The sequence below is a fragment of the Calonectris borealis genome, chromosome 10, assembly GCF_964195595.1.
Source record: "Calonectris borealis chromosome 10, bCalBor7.hap1.2, whole genome shotgun sequence".
Lineage (NCBI taxonomy): Eukaryota > Metazoa > Chordata > Aves > Procellariiformes > Procellariidae > Calonectris > Calonectris borealis.
In genome coordinates this window covers 15,692,008-15,710,132 of record NC_134321.1, presented here as the reverse complement: position 1 = coordinate 15,710,132, position 18,125 = coordinate 15,692,008, and positions in this window count along the sequence as shown.

The window sequence follows — 18,125 nt, the reverse complement described above, 5'->3', positions numbered from 1 at the left end:
GGGGAGAGAAGGGTGAAAGTGAGAAAACTTGTGGGCTGAGATAAAGGCAGTTTCATCGGGAAAGCAAAAGCCACGCACACAAGCAAAGCAAAACAAGGAATTCATTCACTGCTTCCCATCGGCAGGCAGGTGTTCAGCCATCTCCAGGAAAGCAGGGCTCCATCACGCGTAATGGTGACTTGGGAAGACAAACGCCATCACTCTGAACGTCCCCCCTTCCTTCTTCTTCCCCCAGCTTTATATGCTGAACATGACGTCACATGGTATGGGATATCCCATTGGTCAGTTGGGGTCAGCTGTTCCAGCTGTGTCCCCTCCCAGCTTCTTGTGCCCCCCAGCCTGCTCGCTGGTGGGGTGGGGTGAGGAGCAGAAAAGGCCTTGACTCTGTGTCAGCACTGCTCATGTGACGAAACATCCCTGTGTTATCAACGCTGTTTCCAGCACAAATCCAAAACACAGCCCCGTACTAGCTACTGTGAAGAAAATTAACTTTATCCCAGCCAAACCCAGCACAACTAAAGGAGAAAATTTATTTCTACTGAACGAAGATGAAAATGTCTAATAATAATTTGTTGTTCATTTTGGAGAGAGGTGGACAGTTTTGTAATTAGAAAGGAGCTGGGGAGTAACGAGAGATTAAAATATGACTGTCTAAATTAATATTGTGAAAAAGATTAAAATATGGGTATGTAAATTAATATTGCTCAGAGAAATGTGATGGTTCATTTTCACACATTAAGACAAAATTATAAAGCAGAATGTATTGATGTGCACAAACAAGTTACTATGTAAAACAGAATAATCCAAATAAGTTGCTAAGTGTAAAAACATTTTTTATGTGTTGCCATTTCTTTGCTAATGAAGATGTCTTTTTAATTTTGTATTTATTCCTTTACAACTTTCTGATGCAGTGTGAATTCAGGTTCATAAAGCCAGTAGTTTAGGAGAAGTGCAGATATTGCCTTGGGTTCACATTTCTGGATCTTTGCCTATGCAGGTTCTCATATGCAATTGCATATGTTCAGTCGTTGACATTCATGTTGCTTTTTCTGAATTTCAAACATCAATCATGAGTGCATGAAACAGATCAACAGTAGGCCAGTGACAGTGCTGTGAGATCTCTATTTATTTGAACTAATTGGCTGCATCTATACTAGTAAAGTGAGTGTGTCTGGAAACATTTCTTGGCGCTGAGGCCACCTGGCTCAGAGTGGCGTGTGTATATGCTGGTGAGATCTCTTGGTCTCCAAAACGGAGTAGCCGCAATACGAACAGCCTGTGTCCAAACAGAAACGATGATTATGAGTTTTATGGGACAGAGCTAGCTGACACAGGCTGAAAGCATGCCAAGGGCTATTCGAAACAGTTTTACAGAAAAGCTGATCTCATTCTAATGCATAGGAGTGTTCCTGACTGTTGTTAAGTTTACCAGTCTGTATGTCATCATTAGCTCTGAAACACTGAGAAGGTGTGAAGATACCGTGAAGTAGGTCTGTGCTGTCATACCATAACCTGTGACAGGTCATAGAAGGTGTAATTAAATTTCATAACCTCACTAATCATAGGTGCTACTCCTCTCAAATCCCAAAAATATCATGCAAGGTCTGATCCGAAGCCCAATGTAGTCAATAAAAAAACACAGATGTATACAGATGTATACATAGAGCCGCATATATGTAAACTATACGCATTTTTAATAAACAGGAAATTCAGACATAATCTATATTTTTTATCTTCCTAAATCTGAGGTCAAATCCAAGGAGAACCAGGACAACTGTACAATCTGTTTCTACAGAGCAAGAGGCATAGCTGAAAGTTTCAGCTTCTGCAGGGCTTGGATTTTTTTTCTTTTTTACTCTCTTTGTTAATGGCATTGATTTTCAACTTATTAGCCCCAGCTGCCTTGTCTTCCTTTAATCTTGATACAGCAAAAGCTGTTTGGGGGCTCAGGACTGGCCACAGACACACCATTTTCTAACGGCTTTGTGTGGGAAAACTGTCTGCCCATAACTGTCAGTGCTGCAAACACTCCTTTAAAATCCTGTAAGCCAGAGCGCCTCAGGCAGGTTTCTGCAGCTGTGCTATCTCCTCTCATTGTTTTTGTGACTCCGAGACTGCCTGACCCACTGCATTTTGCTGCCAGGGCCAATTCTGCAATATATATGCTAGGCGAAACAGGTGGTTGCCTAGGGCAAGAAGATATTAAAAGCAGCAGTGATTGTTTCATTGCCTAAATGGCTCCAAGAGACTGTTTCAGTTTTCTTCTGATAGCAAGAGCCCCAGAACAAGGCACTGGCCTGTTTAGCCCTTTGGGTTCAGAAGGAAAGATAAAAGTTTGGCTCAGAAGGTTTGCGGCTGGAAGACACCAGTTATTTCCATTTGTCTCCTGAGCCCTTTATGGCCTCCAAGGACTTTTACATCTTGGGACTTTCTGTGCCTCAGAAATTCTGACTTGTGCAACATTAATGTAAATAGGCATTCACAACTGGAAAGTTTTCTGCAGAAAAGTGCATAAAATCTTGCGACTGTGGAAAATATTAAGTTTATTTAATTTTCCTACTTGATTATTCTTTTCCCTGAGCTGTCCAAGATACTTCCATTAGTATGTTTTTTTCTTCTTGTCCAAGTTCTTCCCCATGGTTCTGAAGGTTTCAAGTATGTATTTAGCTGACTTGCTATTTATGTGTTTTACAACAATGTACTCTCTCTGACAGGTCCAGCTCCCATGTATCTACTGAGAGAGATATGGTTCCCATATACAGCATCTTCAGAAGATCTCACTGGAGTATATCACAATCCAGTCTGAAAGCAATTTTCTTCTCTCTCGTCTTTAGCCTTTGGCCATTAGGCTTAGATCATATTTCTTCCAATATAATAATATTCTTGCTATAGCTCCTTGGGAGGATTTATCTCATCTTCAAGAGTCAGTCCTATGTTTCTTCCCAAGAATACTTTTGGAGCTGGATGTTATAACTTGGATATACCAAGTCATAGTGTATTCTTGTGATGCTCTGACTGGAAGGATATGGTTCCAGTTCTTTCAGACCTTCTCTCCTTCTTCTTCCCATAGTAACTGTGGTCAATTAAGCAAATGTTATTTTATTGTTTGCAATTCCAGTACAAATTATTTCAAAAGTCCACAGTTCTGCGTAGCAGATGCTTTGAAGCATTTCAAAGCACATTGTTAATCTAGGAAGAACCCATTGACTTTCATTGGATTAAAGTTGGAACAAGAGGCACTTTTGCATTATGGTTGAGTTAGATCCAGGTTGAAGATGGTAAAACAAAGCTATATTACCCTTCAGTAACTAGTATTAACAAAATGTATGCAATACATTTTAAAACAAAAATTATACCTTACATAACATTTGTTAAATGCCAGATGACTGCTTAATGATCAGTTTTAAGAATATGAAACTTTACTTGCAGAATTAGATCTAACTGAAACTGAAATAAGTGTAAACAAGATATGCTCTTTCACTGTGAAAGCATTGCATTCCCATGTATGGATATGTTAAATATCTAGTTACTGAGGCTTCCTTTAGTTCTGTAATTTTAAAAAAGGCACCCTTAATTAGACAGAAAAAAATGATTAAAGGGTGGTAACTAAATTTTTTTATGATTTTCTCCTAAGCCTGAAGGTCGCCTTACTTAAAAGTAGCCAGTAGAGCTGTGAATTGATCCAGCCATCCAAGTGATGTGATGCTGAAACTTAAGACGACATTTTCCATTTCAACAGTTTTAACAGATTTGATTGCTCATCATTGCGGCAGAAATAACCAGGTAATTGTGTTTATGTCAAGCTACCCCCTAACACTTCACCAGGTGTCAAAAGCCCACATTTGTTTTCTGCTCTGCTGCTAACAGTTTCTGGCAACATATGGGGCACCTTGTCTATGCAGAGATTTGTAGGTAATTTGCCCAAAATTGACAAAATAGTATTGCAAAAAAATCAATGCAGTATCAAGATAAGTGGCGTGAAAGTTACTGTATTACCTGTGATATTTTCATTATTAATTGAAAGTCCTTTGTTATCTTTACGTTAAATGGAATTGAGGCTGAATTTCCAGTCTGTCGTGTCAGAGTGCTGCAGAATCCAAGATGCTTGCTGAGGAGTTGAGCTCTAGTTCATTCAAGCAGTGCAGAGTTTGGTTATCTCTTACTTGAATTCTTTTATCAAAAGGTTATAAGGAGGTGACAGCTAGTAGGGCCTCTGTAAGATCAAACTTGAAAGCTGGCTTTTTTGTTCCAGATGCAGTCTTGAACTGCACTTATATGTGTTTAAAGCAGCCTTGTAACAAAAGGTTACACTTGACAATTCTGAGTCAAATTTGAACCTTAACACCAGAAGTTCAAGTGGTTAATGCTGGGTTTGTTTGACTATGTTAGGATTTAGTTTGCAGCTTTAACACACTGGGTATTTCACTTCCAGGAGAAAGGGAAGATCAGATTTCAGTTCATAGCAAGAAGTGTTTTGAATCAGCTATTTAACTGTCTTAGGAAGAGTGCTAAATGTTTAATAGAGAAAGCTAGTTGGGACTAGTTGGGATAGCTGAACTAATCGAGAATGCTTTTGGCAGACATGCAAATGTGCAGATGGCTCCTGAGACAGGAAACAAAGAATTGTTTTGTTTCATTTCTTTGTTAGTGTTTTGGCACTGGTCAGTTGGGTTTAGCTGGAAAATGAAAGATTGTTTTTCATTTGCCCATGTTGTTTGTGGAGAAAAAAAATAGATAGAATTAATTTGTAAGCAGCCAGCTGCATTCCTGGATTTTCTAATACCGCCTCTGAGACATTACTGTGATATGTGCAATAGTTAAGATAGAATCCCAAGTTCCTGTCAATATTTTATTATCCGTTATAGTTAATGAAGCTGTTTAGGTACATCTGTTTCATGTCTACAGATGTGAATGAAATATTTAGGGAAAAAAAAAATCTACTTATATTGCTAGTTTCTAAGCATCAAAACCAAAACAGAGCCACAATTAATTTATAATTTCATTATCTCTACCAGACTTTAAAAAGCAGGACACAAAACCTAGTGATAAAGACTCTAATGGAGACTTGTGATTTCCCACCATCAGATCTTTGTGGGTTTCAGAAAGGCGTTTTTTTTTAAAGCAGACATTCTTCCTACTTTTTCTTCTTCAGTCTTTCAAAGTCCAAAGCCAGATAATTTCAAGAACTCCCAGGAAATCTATCCTCTGGAGAAATGGTGAACAAAGAGTATTTTGAATTCAGCTTAAAACCTGAGGTTAATGTGATACACTTAAATTCATACAAGTATGGACTCAATAAGGGATATCTAGTTAATATGCTTTAGGTCCACTAGTAATGATATAAGCAGAGATCTCTGTAGGAAGATAAATATTCTGTGAGATATAGGAAGGTCAAGAATTGTTATTTTCCACTGATAAAACTTTTCTTGGCAGAAAACCTCCAGATTTTATTTAAAAGCAAAAAACTTTAAAAACTTGGGTTTATGAGAACTTAGAGAGGCATTGTTTAAGTCCATTTTTTAACCATGAAATCCTTTTGACATATGGCAGTCATTATGTATTTGCATCTGTCTATCCTGAAAGATTTTTTTCTAATAGAAGATACTTAGAAGTTTCACATTTAACATATTTTTCAATAAACACTTGAGAACTTCTTAACAGTAAACAATGATCTTAAACTGCCTTGCCAAGCATGTAAATGATCTACAACTCCTAACGCACCAAAGATTGTTACATATTTTCAGCTCTGCATTTGGGACCTCTAGGCAATGCTGTTTCAGATTAGGACAAACCATGAATTTCTTAACTGTTTCACTTGAGAGAAGAAGGCTTTATCCTTCTGATATTCATGGCAGAAAACCTGGAAATTTGTCCTGCCCATTCCTTTCCAAATACAGCAACCCTATCATCATTAGCATCTGACAGATTTAAGATTAGTGGAGGATACCCCAATGCAAAAAAATGAAATACTCTATAAGCAAAACAAACAGGAAAACCCCCTCTATGCTTTATACTGCTTTCCCTGCCTGTCCAGCTTTTGCCTCAGTCTTACACAAGAAGAAAAATCCCTTGTAACATGGCAGACATAGAAAGGACAGATTATGGCCTCTTGAAAGGAAAGAATGACACATTTTTCCTTCTGTCCTGTTGTAACAGTCAGTAGAAATATCCATGCCATGTTCTTGGAAATGTTCGTGCTTTCATGTAGACCTGCTGGTAAAACTACCTGTGAACAGGTAGGGCATATAAGATTCAGCTTTTTTAGGTGTTAGAGAGCGAAATGAAATTTTATTTAGACAGCATTTTCATGGCTTTAGTATAAAGCAGTTTTTATGCAGAAGGACACAACCATATACTATTAGAGGTAGTGCCTCAGTGCCAACCTGCAGAAAAGACAACTTGGTGCATGCTTGTATTTGTGACAAGCAAGGCATCTTACAAGAAGCTTCATTTCCTATCCAAGAATGGACAAGCAAGAACAGCAGAGACTCAAAGCTGAAGCAGTTGAAGACAAGGGAACAGAGGAGGGAAGTTGGCTCTAAGTAAATTCTAAAAAATAGAAAAACAAAAAGACAAGCTACCCACTGAGCTAGGCTTGGTCTTGGTTCAGTAGAGGGTTCCTCTTGAATTCTTCTCCCGTATTGTCCTCATTTTATAGTTGGGGAGATAGAAATGCAGAGAGCTCAGGATGTGGATCCCTTGAGATTTTGCGTTTGTATTTCCATCAGGAGGTAAAAGTGGTCTAGTGCTTGACTTGACTGGGCTGTAAATACTTTGCCCCAGAAATGCTACATTGATCAAATCAGGAATTAAAATTGAGGAGCCTAATCATTCAGTCGGTTGTGCGCAAGCTATGTAAAGATATGGCTCCAGAGAATTTTACTATCAGTTTCGTGTTCAGCCTATTAAACTACAGCGTCCTGAGACAAGGCAGGCTGATCATTTAAATGGACAAAGAATAAGAAATCAAGAGAAAAATCTCATATCTGTTGCAAATGCTACTAGAGTCTTATGCATTTTTAATAGAAATATCAGGGATATAGGTGCAGGTTCTTTAGTGAACTTTAGCTTGGAGCATATAAAGTCCTTCATCTAAAATATCTGTTATCTTAAGATCAGTGCTATAAATAAAGAAGCTGATTTGAAAAATAGTTCTTAAAGTATGTCATGTTTATCATGCTTATTAGAAGTCCCATTTTCTCTCAAAGAGAGAAATCTTGAATGGTGCTTGTAAGACCTGAAGTGTAATATCCTAAAAACTCTACTTTGTGGAAGAAGAGTGTGTTAAACTGCTCTTAAAACCTTCACATAGCTAAGTAACCCTGTAGCATTGCAAAATACTCCCAACAAGCCGCTTGGCCCATTTGTTACTGAACTTCTAGAAACATGAAATTCTATTACCTGCACTGTCTTCTGGAAGTATTTTCATCTCATATAAATGAAAAAACAGGTGCTTATCAAGCAGACAACGCTTTAACATATCAGTAGATCAAGTTTTGCATTTTTTTAATAATCACTGAAGAAACACAATCACAGCATTCATGAAGAAGAAAAGAGAAAGCAAATGGATATAAAATTGACCTATCGTTCTTTGTTGCAGTCTTTAGAGAGTGCTGTACTCCACATCTGTTTCTTCTCCATAGTTTTATCATGATGGATCTTTTCTGCTATAGCTTATAGGGCTCTAGGTCCTTTTAAATTCTTCCATTTTGTGTTTCTATTCCTACTTACTTTTTTTCCATGAGTTCTGAAAAAAATCCTAACACACCCAACAAACCACCAAACCCTAGCATCAGATCGAAGAAGATAAAGAGCTCAATGAATCTTTTTGGAGTTTTACATGTAGTCTGCTACCATTAGAACCAGAAAGATCAGTTTCACAGTACTATAGGGGATATGTGTCTCTGTGTGTGTATCTATATATGCATGTATAGATACCTATATATGCATGTAAATTTGTATATATTATAGTTCTGGAAAAAAGTTATGTTGTAAAGAGCGTTATTTTACTTATGCAGTTATTGATAAGCAACGTGTCATCCTAGAACATCCTTACTTTCTGGTTCTGATTACACCCTCTTAACCTAGTCTATACCTATGCACTGGAGTGCAATAATTCATGGAATATTATGGGCCATGTATATTTCAAGCTGGCTTCTCAAGTGACAGCATAACTCTTTCACAATCTCCTGGTGCAGTCTTCAACAGGGAATGTAAATCCTTGTCTCCTTTCCTTCCCCGATGAATTTGAAGAGTGCAGCAGCATTCCCTCTATCCATACACTGCACAACAAGGCTCCCTACACTTCATTCCATCTGTCCTCCCTACATGGACTGCCTCTAAAGTGTCTAATGTATGGGCTGGGGGAGGGGAATTAGGAAAGAACATCTAATTGAGAAGCCTCAGATGACAGTATTTTTTTCAGTTCTGTTTGCTTTCACTTGTTATTTTTCAAGGATTTGTTGGAGAGAATTAGCTTCAGTCCCTATTTATATGTTCACATAATATGCTTTTTAGCACTTGTGCCCTACTTGAAGTGGCTTGACAGGACCGTTCAAAGGTAATTGAATTCCATGGTGCACTTTAAAATTACGTTCTTAAATGCAATATATAGTGCTTTAAGATTTACCTGTCAATTCATCTTTCCTTTAGTTTCAGGGAAAGAAAAGACATTGGATTTGTCTCGAGGCTTGACTGTAACAAAATGCTATTTTTCCTTCTGTTTCCACTGAGTTTGCTGGAAGCTGTATCGGAAGGGAACAATGACATCTACCTAGAGCAATTTCAGCAGGAAAAAAAAAGTATATATGGGCCTTATTCTGTATTCCACTGCAAGCAATGGATGTTTGAGGTAGCCACTGGTGACTGGAACCTCGCTCTTTCTGGGCTTCTGCAACTTAGAGTTTGTTTTTCTTAGCAGAGTTTTAAACCATGTGTTAGCCTCCTGGCTCTTCTTAAGATCTGCTGGTTCATGCTCACTCCTGTGCAAACTCCTTCAACTGTGGTGAATTTAACCTATTGGTTAACACAATTGCAAGAAGAAATGCTATTTATATCTGTGGTGCTGCTATGTTTTCTCCCTTTTCTTTCACCTATACAGTACTCAGAAATCTCAGAAGTCTCTTATAAGGATTGGAGACCATGATTATTCTTTTTTTTATTCGGTTGTCTCAGGTTAATATATGACCTTTTACCTCTACTAAGGAATTTCCCCATATGTCTGCTCAAAGAATTTCCTTGGATGATTCTCTGTGGATTTCATTCCATGTTTTGTGGAAGTGAATTATGATTGGATTAGAAAGGCGTAAATCTTCCTGAGTTTTCAGGAGATGATTTCCTGGATTTCCAAAGTTAGCAATATGTCATTCTATCTTCACCCATGCCATGGGTTCTGTATCCCTGTTCCAGGTGGAATTAGTTTCTGCCTGGTTGAAATTAATTTGCTTTAGGTTGGAGTTCTTAAATTTTAGCAATCAAAAGGAACTGAGACCATGCAAATATAAGCAAATGGCTTTTGAACAAAACTGTTAAAGTGATTCAGAAAGCCTACTGCTGAGAAAACATAGTCCAGTTAATTTTCTGTCTGTAGAAGACAGCTCTCTACCAGGTGAGATCTATTTGGTCCAATGGGATAAAAAGAAACATTCAAAGAGCTAAAGCTGTCTAACTAATTGACAGCAAATGATATCCTAATTTTTTTTTCTTTCTTGTGAAAGGCTTACAAGGTATTGCATATTCCTAGTTTTTATCAGTTTGTTATAAAGACAAATGTGTATTCTTCAGAATTCACTTAGAACTATTACTGCAATTATTTCTGATTGCTTTTCTGTTGAGAAAAATAATCGATAATGCCCAGTGAAATGTTAGTTTAAACATATTTCTTTAAAAATTTGAAAGAATATTCTCGTAAGTTTTTCAATATTCCATGAACGCAAAATGATTCCAGTTTCTGTGCACCTCTGTCAATACAAAGAGCAACATTAATCGCATATGGAGAGCCATGTCTATACACAAGAATCTGACATGTCAGGAACTTATTAGTGAAAGAAACAAATAATAGAGATGCCGGATTCACACTGTAGATGTTTCCCAACTGGAGGAATTAGAATATTAGAGCTGCTTCCTCAGTATACCATATAAGCTTATATTTTTGCATGAGGGTCTCTCAAGCAGCACTGAGCAGCTGGCATGCTTCCCTGCTCTGGGCCAGTGTTGGTCAGCTCTTACAAGTGCTACTATTTCACTAAGAAGTGAGTAGAGTTCTTGATCAATTCTGATTATTGAATGCTGGCTCTTTGCACAAGTATAATTGCCCAGTCAAAGTATTTGTAGCTGGTGCTACCTACATCACCCACTGTAATTTTAAATATTATCTCAGTTGTCAATCTTCATCCCCTGCTGCACAACCTCAGTGAGTGCTGAAGGGCACTTCCTTCCCGAGGAGACCGTCAGGCGGGACCCTGCAGGCTTCCTTCCGCTCTCTCAGCCTGCTAGGAAGGACCGTCTGCAGGGCAACATTCGCTGGCTTGGTTATGCTGCTATAATTATACCAGTTGTAATTACACCAGTCTGGCCAGTATAACTCCTCCTTTGGATATATTTAGTATGGAATAAAGATATCTTTTTCTCCTTAAACAGCTTTCAAAGTGACATAAGCTAAACCAGAGATAAGCACTCATAGTCCTTATATGAATGTCCAAATAGAGAGTTACATTTATACCCCAATTATAACAGTTATAATTAAGCCACTATAACTATGCTGGTAAATTTCCCAGTGTAGAGAAGCCCTTAATTAGGAGGTATAGTCTGAAAGGTTTTCAGCTGGCTAATGCCACCCAGCTTTAAAACAACACCGTGTCCGATTCAGCCAGCAGCGTTTTGTGCCTAGTTCAGTGTGGGGTAAGTCTGAGGTCAGAGGGGGACCTTTACGGGCTGAAACCTGTTCCTAATATAACTGAAAGTATAGCTGTAGAACGGGGGGAAAAAAGAGATGATGTGGCCAGTCTGGTGTTTCCCACCTTTTTTAAGGATGCTTGGTCAGGATTCTTCTTTGGGTCAGATTTGTGCCTGGCAAAGAGCTCAACTGTTTCCTTCTGATGTGGACTAGGAGCCTTTGCCACTTCCAGGTGAGACTGCTGCACTGCACCTCTGATTAGACCATAACTCCAGGAGAGTAAACTGATAAAAAAGGATGTCACCTACTTAATAGATGATGTTGTAATAGCACAAGGTCCTGCTGCCTTCTCATCTACAGGTATTAGCTCCCAGACTGAATTTAAGACACTAATTTAGATTTAGAAAGCTCCAAGCAGCTTTGGACTTTCCCACATGAGAGAATGACTTTCCAGCACCATACTTTTATAGTTAAAATGGGCAAAGGCATCGCTTTTCACTCTGAAGAGAGAGGAGGCAGGTGTCTATAAATCTTTTGTTAATGTCATCTCTTACTAGAAAAGCCTCAGTGTGCTGATCAATCTTCAGGGCATTTTGCAGAATACACCCTTCTCTATTGAATTTTGGAGCTTATGTGTTATGATGGATATTGGAGCTCTGTAAGGGATAGAAGGTGGGGGAGTTCTGCACAGGCTTAATCCTAATGGTTGTTAAGGAAGGATGTGAATATTTAAATCTTGTCTGGGTAGTTTAAAAGGTACAGAAAGATTTTGGGTAACTGCTTATTCTCTGTGACAATTTCTATAAATATTTAAACATACACTGTCAGATGCACTGATAACCTTTGACCTCAGAATTGGTTATATTTTAGTTGTAGGTAGAATAGTTTAATAAACTGTATATAGAAATTATATACACTTAGAGAGCTAGCTGTTACGGGAAACACCCTTTGATTTTTTTCATAGTAACAAATCAATCTGTGTTCGGGAACAAACATTGTACTAAGCATGGAAAAATTGCTAGAGGACTTATATATTTTTGGAACTCTAACCCTGATTTTCTAATATTAGATTTTGGCCACTGAAAATAGTGTAAAATATCAATAGAGCTTTGCAGCTCTCCAAAAAAGAGACTCAAAAAAAGTGAATAAATCCTCTAAATTGTTGATCCCATTCAGAAGCGAAGGATTTCTAATCACATTTCAGCTAGTGCTGCAGACAGTAAGCAATGAATTGGGGAAATCGGATAAAAACAGTAGCAACATTTGTAGATAAAATCTAGAGCTGATAAATCAGGCGCACATCTTCTGCTGATTCAGAGAGGAGAGGCGCCCAGCTGATGAATTACAGAGACTGGTGCTAATGCTTTAATTCAACTCTCTATTGCTTTTCTCAATAACGCTTGAAATGAGAAATGTCTGGTAGCTGATGATCAGTATCTGCGTATCATTTCTACAATGAGAAATTTTCCACTGCTGTCAGAATTGTGTGTGACACGCAGTGGTGTTCTGCAGGGAGCACTGCACTGTGTTTCATTCTCCAGCTACACGTTTAGTTACTTTCTCATACTTCCATGTTTCCCCGCTGGATTGTGGGGCCTAATTCTAACTGCCTTTGCACAGAGAAATCTGCAGTCGAAGGTAAGAGAAATTTGGCTGATGTGAGAGAATCGTGGAGTTAGTCTGATAGCTTTGTAAAGTGCTTCAGGATCCTTTGGGATGAGATGTGCTATATAACTTCCAATTATTATGTTTTAAACTGTTCGTTTTAAAATGCCTGCTTAAGTTTTTGGCACAGAGAGGCAGGATTTCTTGAACCAAAGTCGGAGGCATATGTAAAAGCAATAGCGAGTGGCTTTAATGAAGTTCTCCCGAGGCTCTGCAGCTTGAAGAGCTTCTTAGAGAAGTGTGTACTGCCAGGCTGTTTTTTCCCAAGCTCTTACAGTGCTAGTAATATGGTTTGAAATGAAAATAAAATACAGAAGCTTAGTTAATTTATGCCACTTCCTTAGCTGTGTTTAACACACAGGCTGAGTCCTGAACTTATTTGGTCATTTTGATGATTGGCCAATTATGTATAATACACTGTACACTTTGGCTTTTTATTTCCTGTTTAATTCTGAAAAACAATTGCAGTACCTCTCTAAAAAACGGTGGTAGTCTTTTTAAATGTCACGGCATATTAAACATGCTTATATTTTGGCAGTTGTCACAATGCATTACTTCTTAAAAAATAATTTATGCACATTACAGATAAAAGACACAATAGATTTTGAGAAAAGACTGCATGCCACAGAAATAAGTGATGGCAGTTGTACAACAATACAGGTAGCTGTTAAGTTGTATTAAGTTGTGGTCAACATTTTTGGACAAAATGTTTTAGTATGGTTTTGTTGTAACCTTTTTCGTTCCATAGAAAATTTTTTTTCCTTGGGGGAAAAAAACCTCAACATTTTTTTCTTAAAAAAAAAAAAAAGGTAAAATCCAAAAATGTTTACTTTGAACATTACTTTGAACATTTTACTATGAAACAAAATGAACAGTTTCTGTTCCACTAAAAGTGTGTAATTTTTAATTTAATGTCAAAATGTTTATTAGAATGGCAAACATTATTTTTTTGTTGACTACCTGTTCTTTTTTTTTCAACTTGAGAGCTGTACAACTACATAAAATTTTAAGTGTATATAAATAACAACATGTTTGAATAAGGAAATATAATTCAGATCTGTCTGATTGTTAACTTTGGGAAAAGCAGATGAAGAATGAGACACTGTTCAATAAGTTTTCCCCTTCATATTGCAGTATAACAGTCAGTGGCCCTGATCCAACATGCACTAAACTAGAAGGTTTGTTCAGATTCATGCACAGCTCCATCAGCTTTGGTAGAACAGCTTTTTTGCTAAAAATTAAGCACGTGCATAAACGGCTGCTGGAGCAGAGCCTAACTTAGCAAGGGACTTTACCCCCTTGAAGCACAGTGCTTCACAAACCCAGTTCTGTGAGATTATATGCACAATATGTTCCAGAGCCATGCTCAGCGACTGATGCATCATTTGACTTCAATATGTGCTCATTTTGGATTCTTTGTTCCAAAATGTGGATTTGAATACAAATGAGCCTGAACACAAGCCAACAGAGGGACCTCTTTCTGTCTCAAACTATTAAATGCCTAAGCATCTTCAATTAAAAAAAATAAACAAGGGACCTGACACTAACTGGCCTGAGCTGTAACAGACATGTGCTTATGTGGTTTTATTTATTTTTCACGTGTGTGTAATTGAACACTATCAAGGCAAGCCTACAATAAAATACAATGGAACTTCAGCATTAACATCTGTTTGCCCCATGCTGTTCAATGGAGGCAAACAAAGTCCCTTTTTAAATCAATGTCTCTTACACTCTTCTTTCCCCGTGAGGGAAACGAGTGGGCATGGACCAGGCTTTGGGCATGGACCAGGCTTTGGGCATCGCGCTGTTGGTTCAGATAAGAAACGGAGTGCTGGTGCTGGGTGTGCTTTCAGCTAATCTGCTCGGACAGACACCCCCGTGATTTGAATACCTCTCTGATCTTGAATCGCAGATCAAAGGAAAATGCAGGCTGGTAATGTCAAAGCATGCAGCTCCCAGACTGTGAAAGCGAAGAACAGCACCTTGAGCTGCAACCGCTAAGGGAATCTGCCATAAATCCTGTGGTGGCATTAGAGCAGGATAGGTGAAAGCCACCCACTGTGTTTGGCTTGTAGCTGCCACGTGGTTTTTACAAAGCCTGTTCTTTTTTTTTTTTTTTTTTTTTAAGATACTTTGGAGGTCTCTGTTATAGTGCAGTGTAGTTCAGTACTCTTATAAAAGCAGTGACTTGCATGTGCTTTGCTAGAAGATGAGAATTTTTGATGAAATGCACATTTATGTCAGGGGAGTGACAGGCATTAGTGGCAGCAGTCAGGACTTTCCTTTCAGTAATGAAAGGGAGAAGCTCATTTCCATTCCAAGGCCTGATGCACTATTTAAGCCTTGCGTTTGGACCAAAACCCTGGCAAACTATAGGTAAGTGGCAAAACACTCAATAATCAGGATTAGGTAATAAAATTGAAATGGTTTATGGGACCTTTGCGGGTCCTGGGCATGGAGACAAATTTCCCTCACAATTTCCATTGAATTAAAGCATCTGGGGAAAGAGGCAGAGTGCCTGAACGAAGACAGAAGCACGGAGAAAGCAGTAAATGGTGGTCTGAGAGGAATTGCTCGGTGAGCCTGTACTGTCTCAGAGCACTGCAACAGAGCTGCTCCGCAGGTAAAGCCTGTCCTCAGAAACTGGAAATTTTGGCAACAGGGATTCAGCAGTGTAGGAAGAAGGTGTAAGCTTACCATGCTACCTTCATCCCCTTAGTAGGAAAATCTTTGATCGCACTGCAAGAAGAGGTAACCTGGGTGTGGAGCTGAGGCGGAGGGGAGGGCAGAGTTAGCTGCCCTGGTGCTTTCCCATCCTCTCCCCTGCCTAAAATCCTACAGAAATTTTGCCTGAGAAAGAGCAGGTAGACGAGAGGAAGAGTATTTCTCCTGGGAAAAATGATGCTGGAAGGAAGATGAAGCAAGACAAGCCAACATCTTGATTCTTTGGTTGAAGTCCTTTCAGCTTTGCATGAGACTCAAAGAGAAATGGCTATTTAGCCACCCTCAGCCTTGCAGTTGAGTGAATGAAGTGGTTGCCTGCTGCTTTGGGGAGTCCTTTTGGTGTCAATGACTTTCCTTGTGTGATCATTACATTTTCTATAATCTTAAAGATGAAGCAGAACCAGCAATGAATCAGGTAGCAAAAAGAAACGCTAATGCTGGAAGTTGTTGTGGTGGACTCCAAACCGTTTCAATGATGCCTTCGACCAGAAGCTGTTAAGCTCGGTGGGGTTGGGTCCTTTCAGAAATGAAACGTGTAAAGATAATTCCTGCAGAAATTGCCACGCTGTAGTGACTGGTTAAACAATGAAAACAGATGGGCTTTTGTTCTGGGTGCTTTGTAATGGATAATACTCAAATGATTAATGAGTTACTGGAGAACAAGTATAGACCTAAGTATTATTCTGTATGGCATTCATGAACTGCATGAACATAGCTGTTCGGCTGGAGAAAAACTCAAAAGTCAGAGCTTTGAAAAGCTTAAGCACGTAAAAATGTTACACTGTTTTGTGTCTCCAGGAAGCACACAGTAATGTGAAACATCCACCACATGTTTAAATTGTGTAGGATTATTTATATATGTGCATGTATGTGTATTTATAAGGAGGGAGAGAGAGAGAGAAATAAAACGATGTGATATTACTGTTTTAAAGCTGTTTGCAGATATTCTTTAGCAATTTTGTAAAAGGAATGTCTAGAATGAGAGAAATGAACACCCAGCATTAAAAAAAAAATTAAGTAAATCAGATTGTCAGATATCACGCTGGTCTAAAAACTCAATCTACAAGAATTAATGGAGGAACTGGACCATGAAAGCCGAGAAATGGGGTCTGAAAATAAACTTGATTAAGAAGATAATGCTCAAGATGTACAAAGGAAGACTGATTAGCATAGATGAGAACATCAGTGAACAAGCAGAGGAATAAATCTAACATAGACAGCTGCTCAGATCAGATCGGAACATATTTAAAAGATGAAAGACAACATAAGGAGCAATTTCTCATTTAGACTGGAGAGGAAGGCCTCCAACTGATGTATTCCTTCTATAAATGGCTTTTGGCCAAGACACAAAGATTCATCCACAAGAAAATATGGTAGCTGGTTTGCTTTTATCCTGAAAATCTGTAGAAAGACCATGACAGGAATTTCATTATGAGAAAGGGACACAAAATGATGAATAAACCAAACTTAATCAGCAAAAACATTTAAAGGCAGAAAAGGTAGTAGATTTGGGACATGAGGATGGGAATAAAGTTATGACTGATAGCTTATGCACATGTGAAGTGCATAATGCCCTCTGTACCTCAGAGTGGCTTTGGTGGGAAAAGCCCAATTGTGATTTTTTTTTTTTTTTTTTTAAGGGAAAGGCCTTCAACCAATTCAAACTGTGAAAGCATCATCGGAGTGCAGATTGCTACCTGTTTATTCATTATTGTGATGAGGGTTTAAGAGTGAGAGTAAGTCTCTAAATGATGGGTCATTCTGCGAAAAACTGAAATGCATCATCTCTGCTCTGAAAGACAAAATCAAAAACAAAACCAGAAGAAGGGTGGCAGGTACATATGCCACAAGGAAATATATATGATACAGACAAAGTTAGCTACAAGAGCTTTTCTATTTTATTTTATTTTTAATTGGGAATAGAGGCTTAGAGGAAGAGAAAAGAAGAAAGACCTGAACTTGTCACCTGTAGTTTACCTAGGGTGAGTAAATAGACATTTTTTGTCCCAAGAGAAATGAATAACGAGAGACAGAAAACCTAATTTGGCTAATGCTCTCTTATCATTGTTATACAGCTTTTGGGTGAGCGTAATTTTGAACGGACTTTACCATAGGGTGGCCTCACCAGCTTGATGTGTCTGAAAGCACGCAGGGTTGGGTATTTTCGGTCAGGCACAGGCAGTCACGGCTGTTGCTATTTTTGCGCTGACTCCTCTCTAATCACTCAACACATTTTAAAACAAGATATAATGATAGACTATGTTGCCAAGACAGAAAAATCAACAAAGTATCTAAGGGAATATGAAAAGAAATGAAAATTCAAAATGTATCTGGAAGAGAAATATAACGGACAAAAAAACTTTTGATAAAGGTTGTTTCTATAAACTTGGCAATGTCTCTGCTATAAGTAAATATGACTGTCTGCCTGTCTTGCTTTATGTTCAGTACGTCCAAAATTGGGGGGGTATGGGGGAAATACAAGGAAGTCTGTTCTCTTGGTATAGCCAGCTGAGTTTTCAGGCCTAATCCATTCTGAAATTAAAATTAGCTCAAATGGTTGGATTCTACCAGGAACTTTAAAATGGAGAATTTCCTTCATAAATATGGATAAGAAGAAGACAACTTTTTGGATGTCCTACACAGTGACTTCCATTAGGAAAAAAATATATATCTATCTTTTTCCAACAGTTAAACAATGCTATCTCTGAATTTCAGATATTGTTTTATATATGACTTATGACAGAAGTCCCAAATCCCCGTTACTACTTATGAAGTATCTGTGGGTTTATATTGATGTTTTTAATGGTAACCATTGAATAAGCTTACATGGAACCCAAGGACA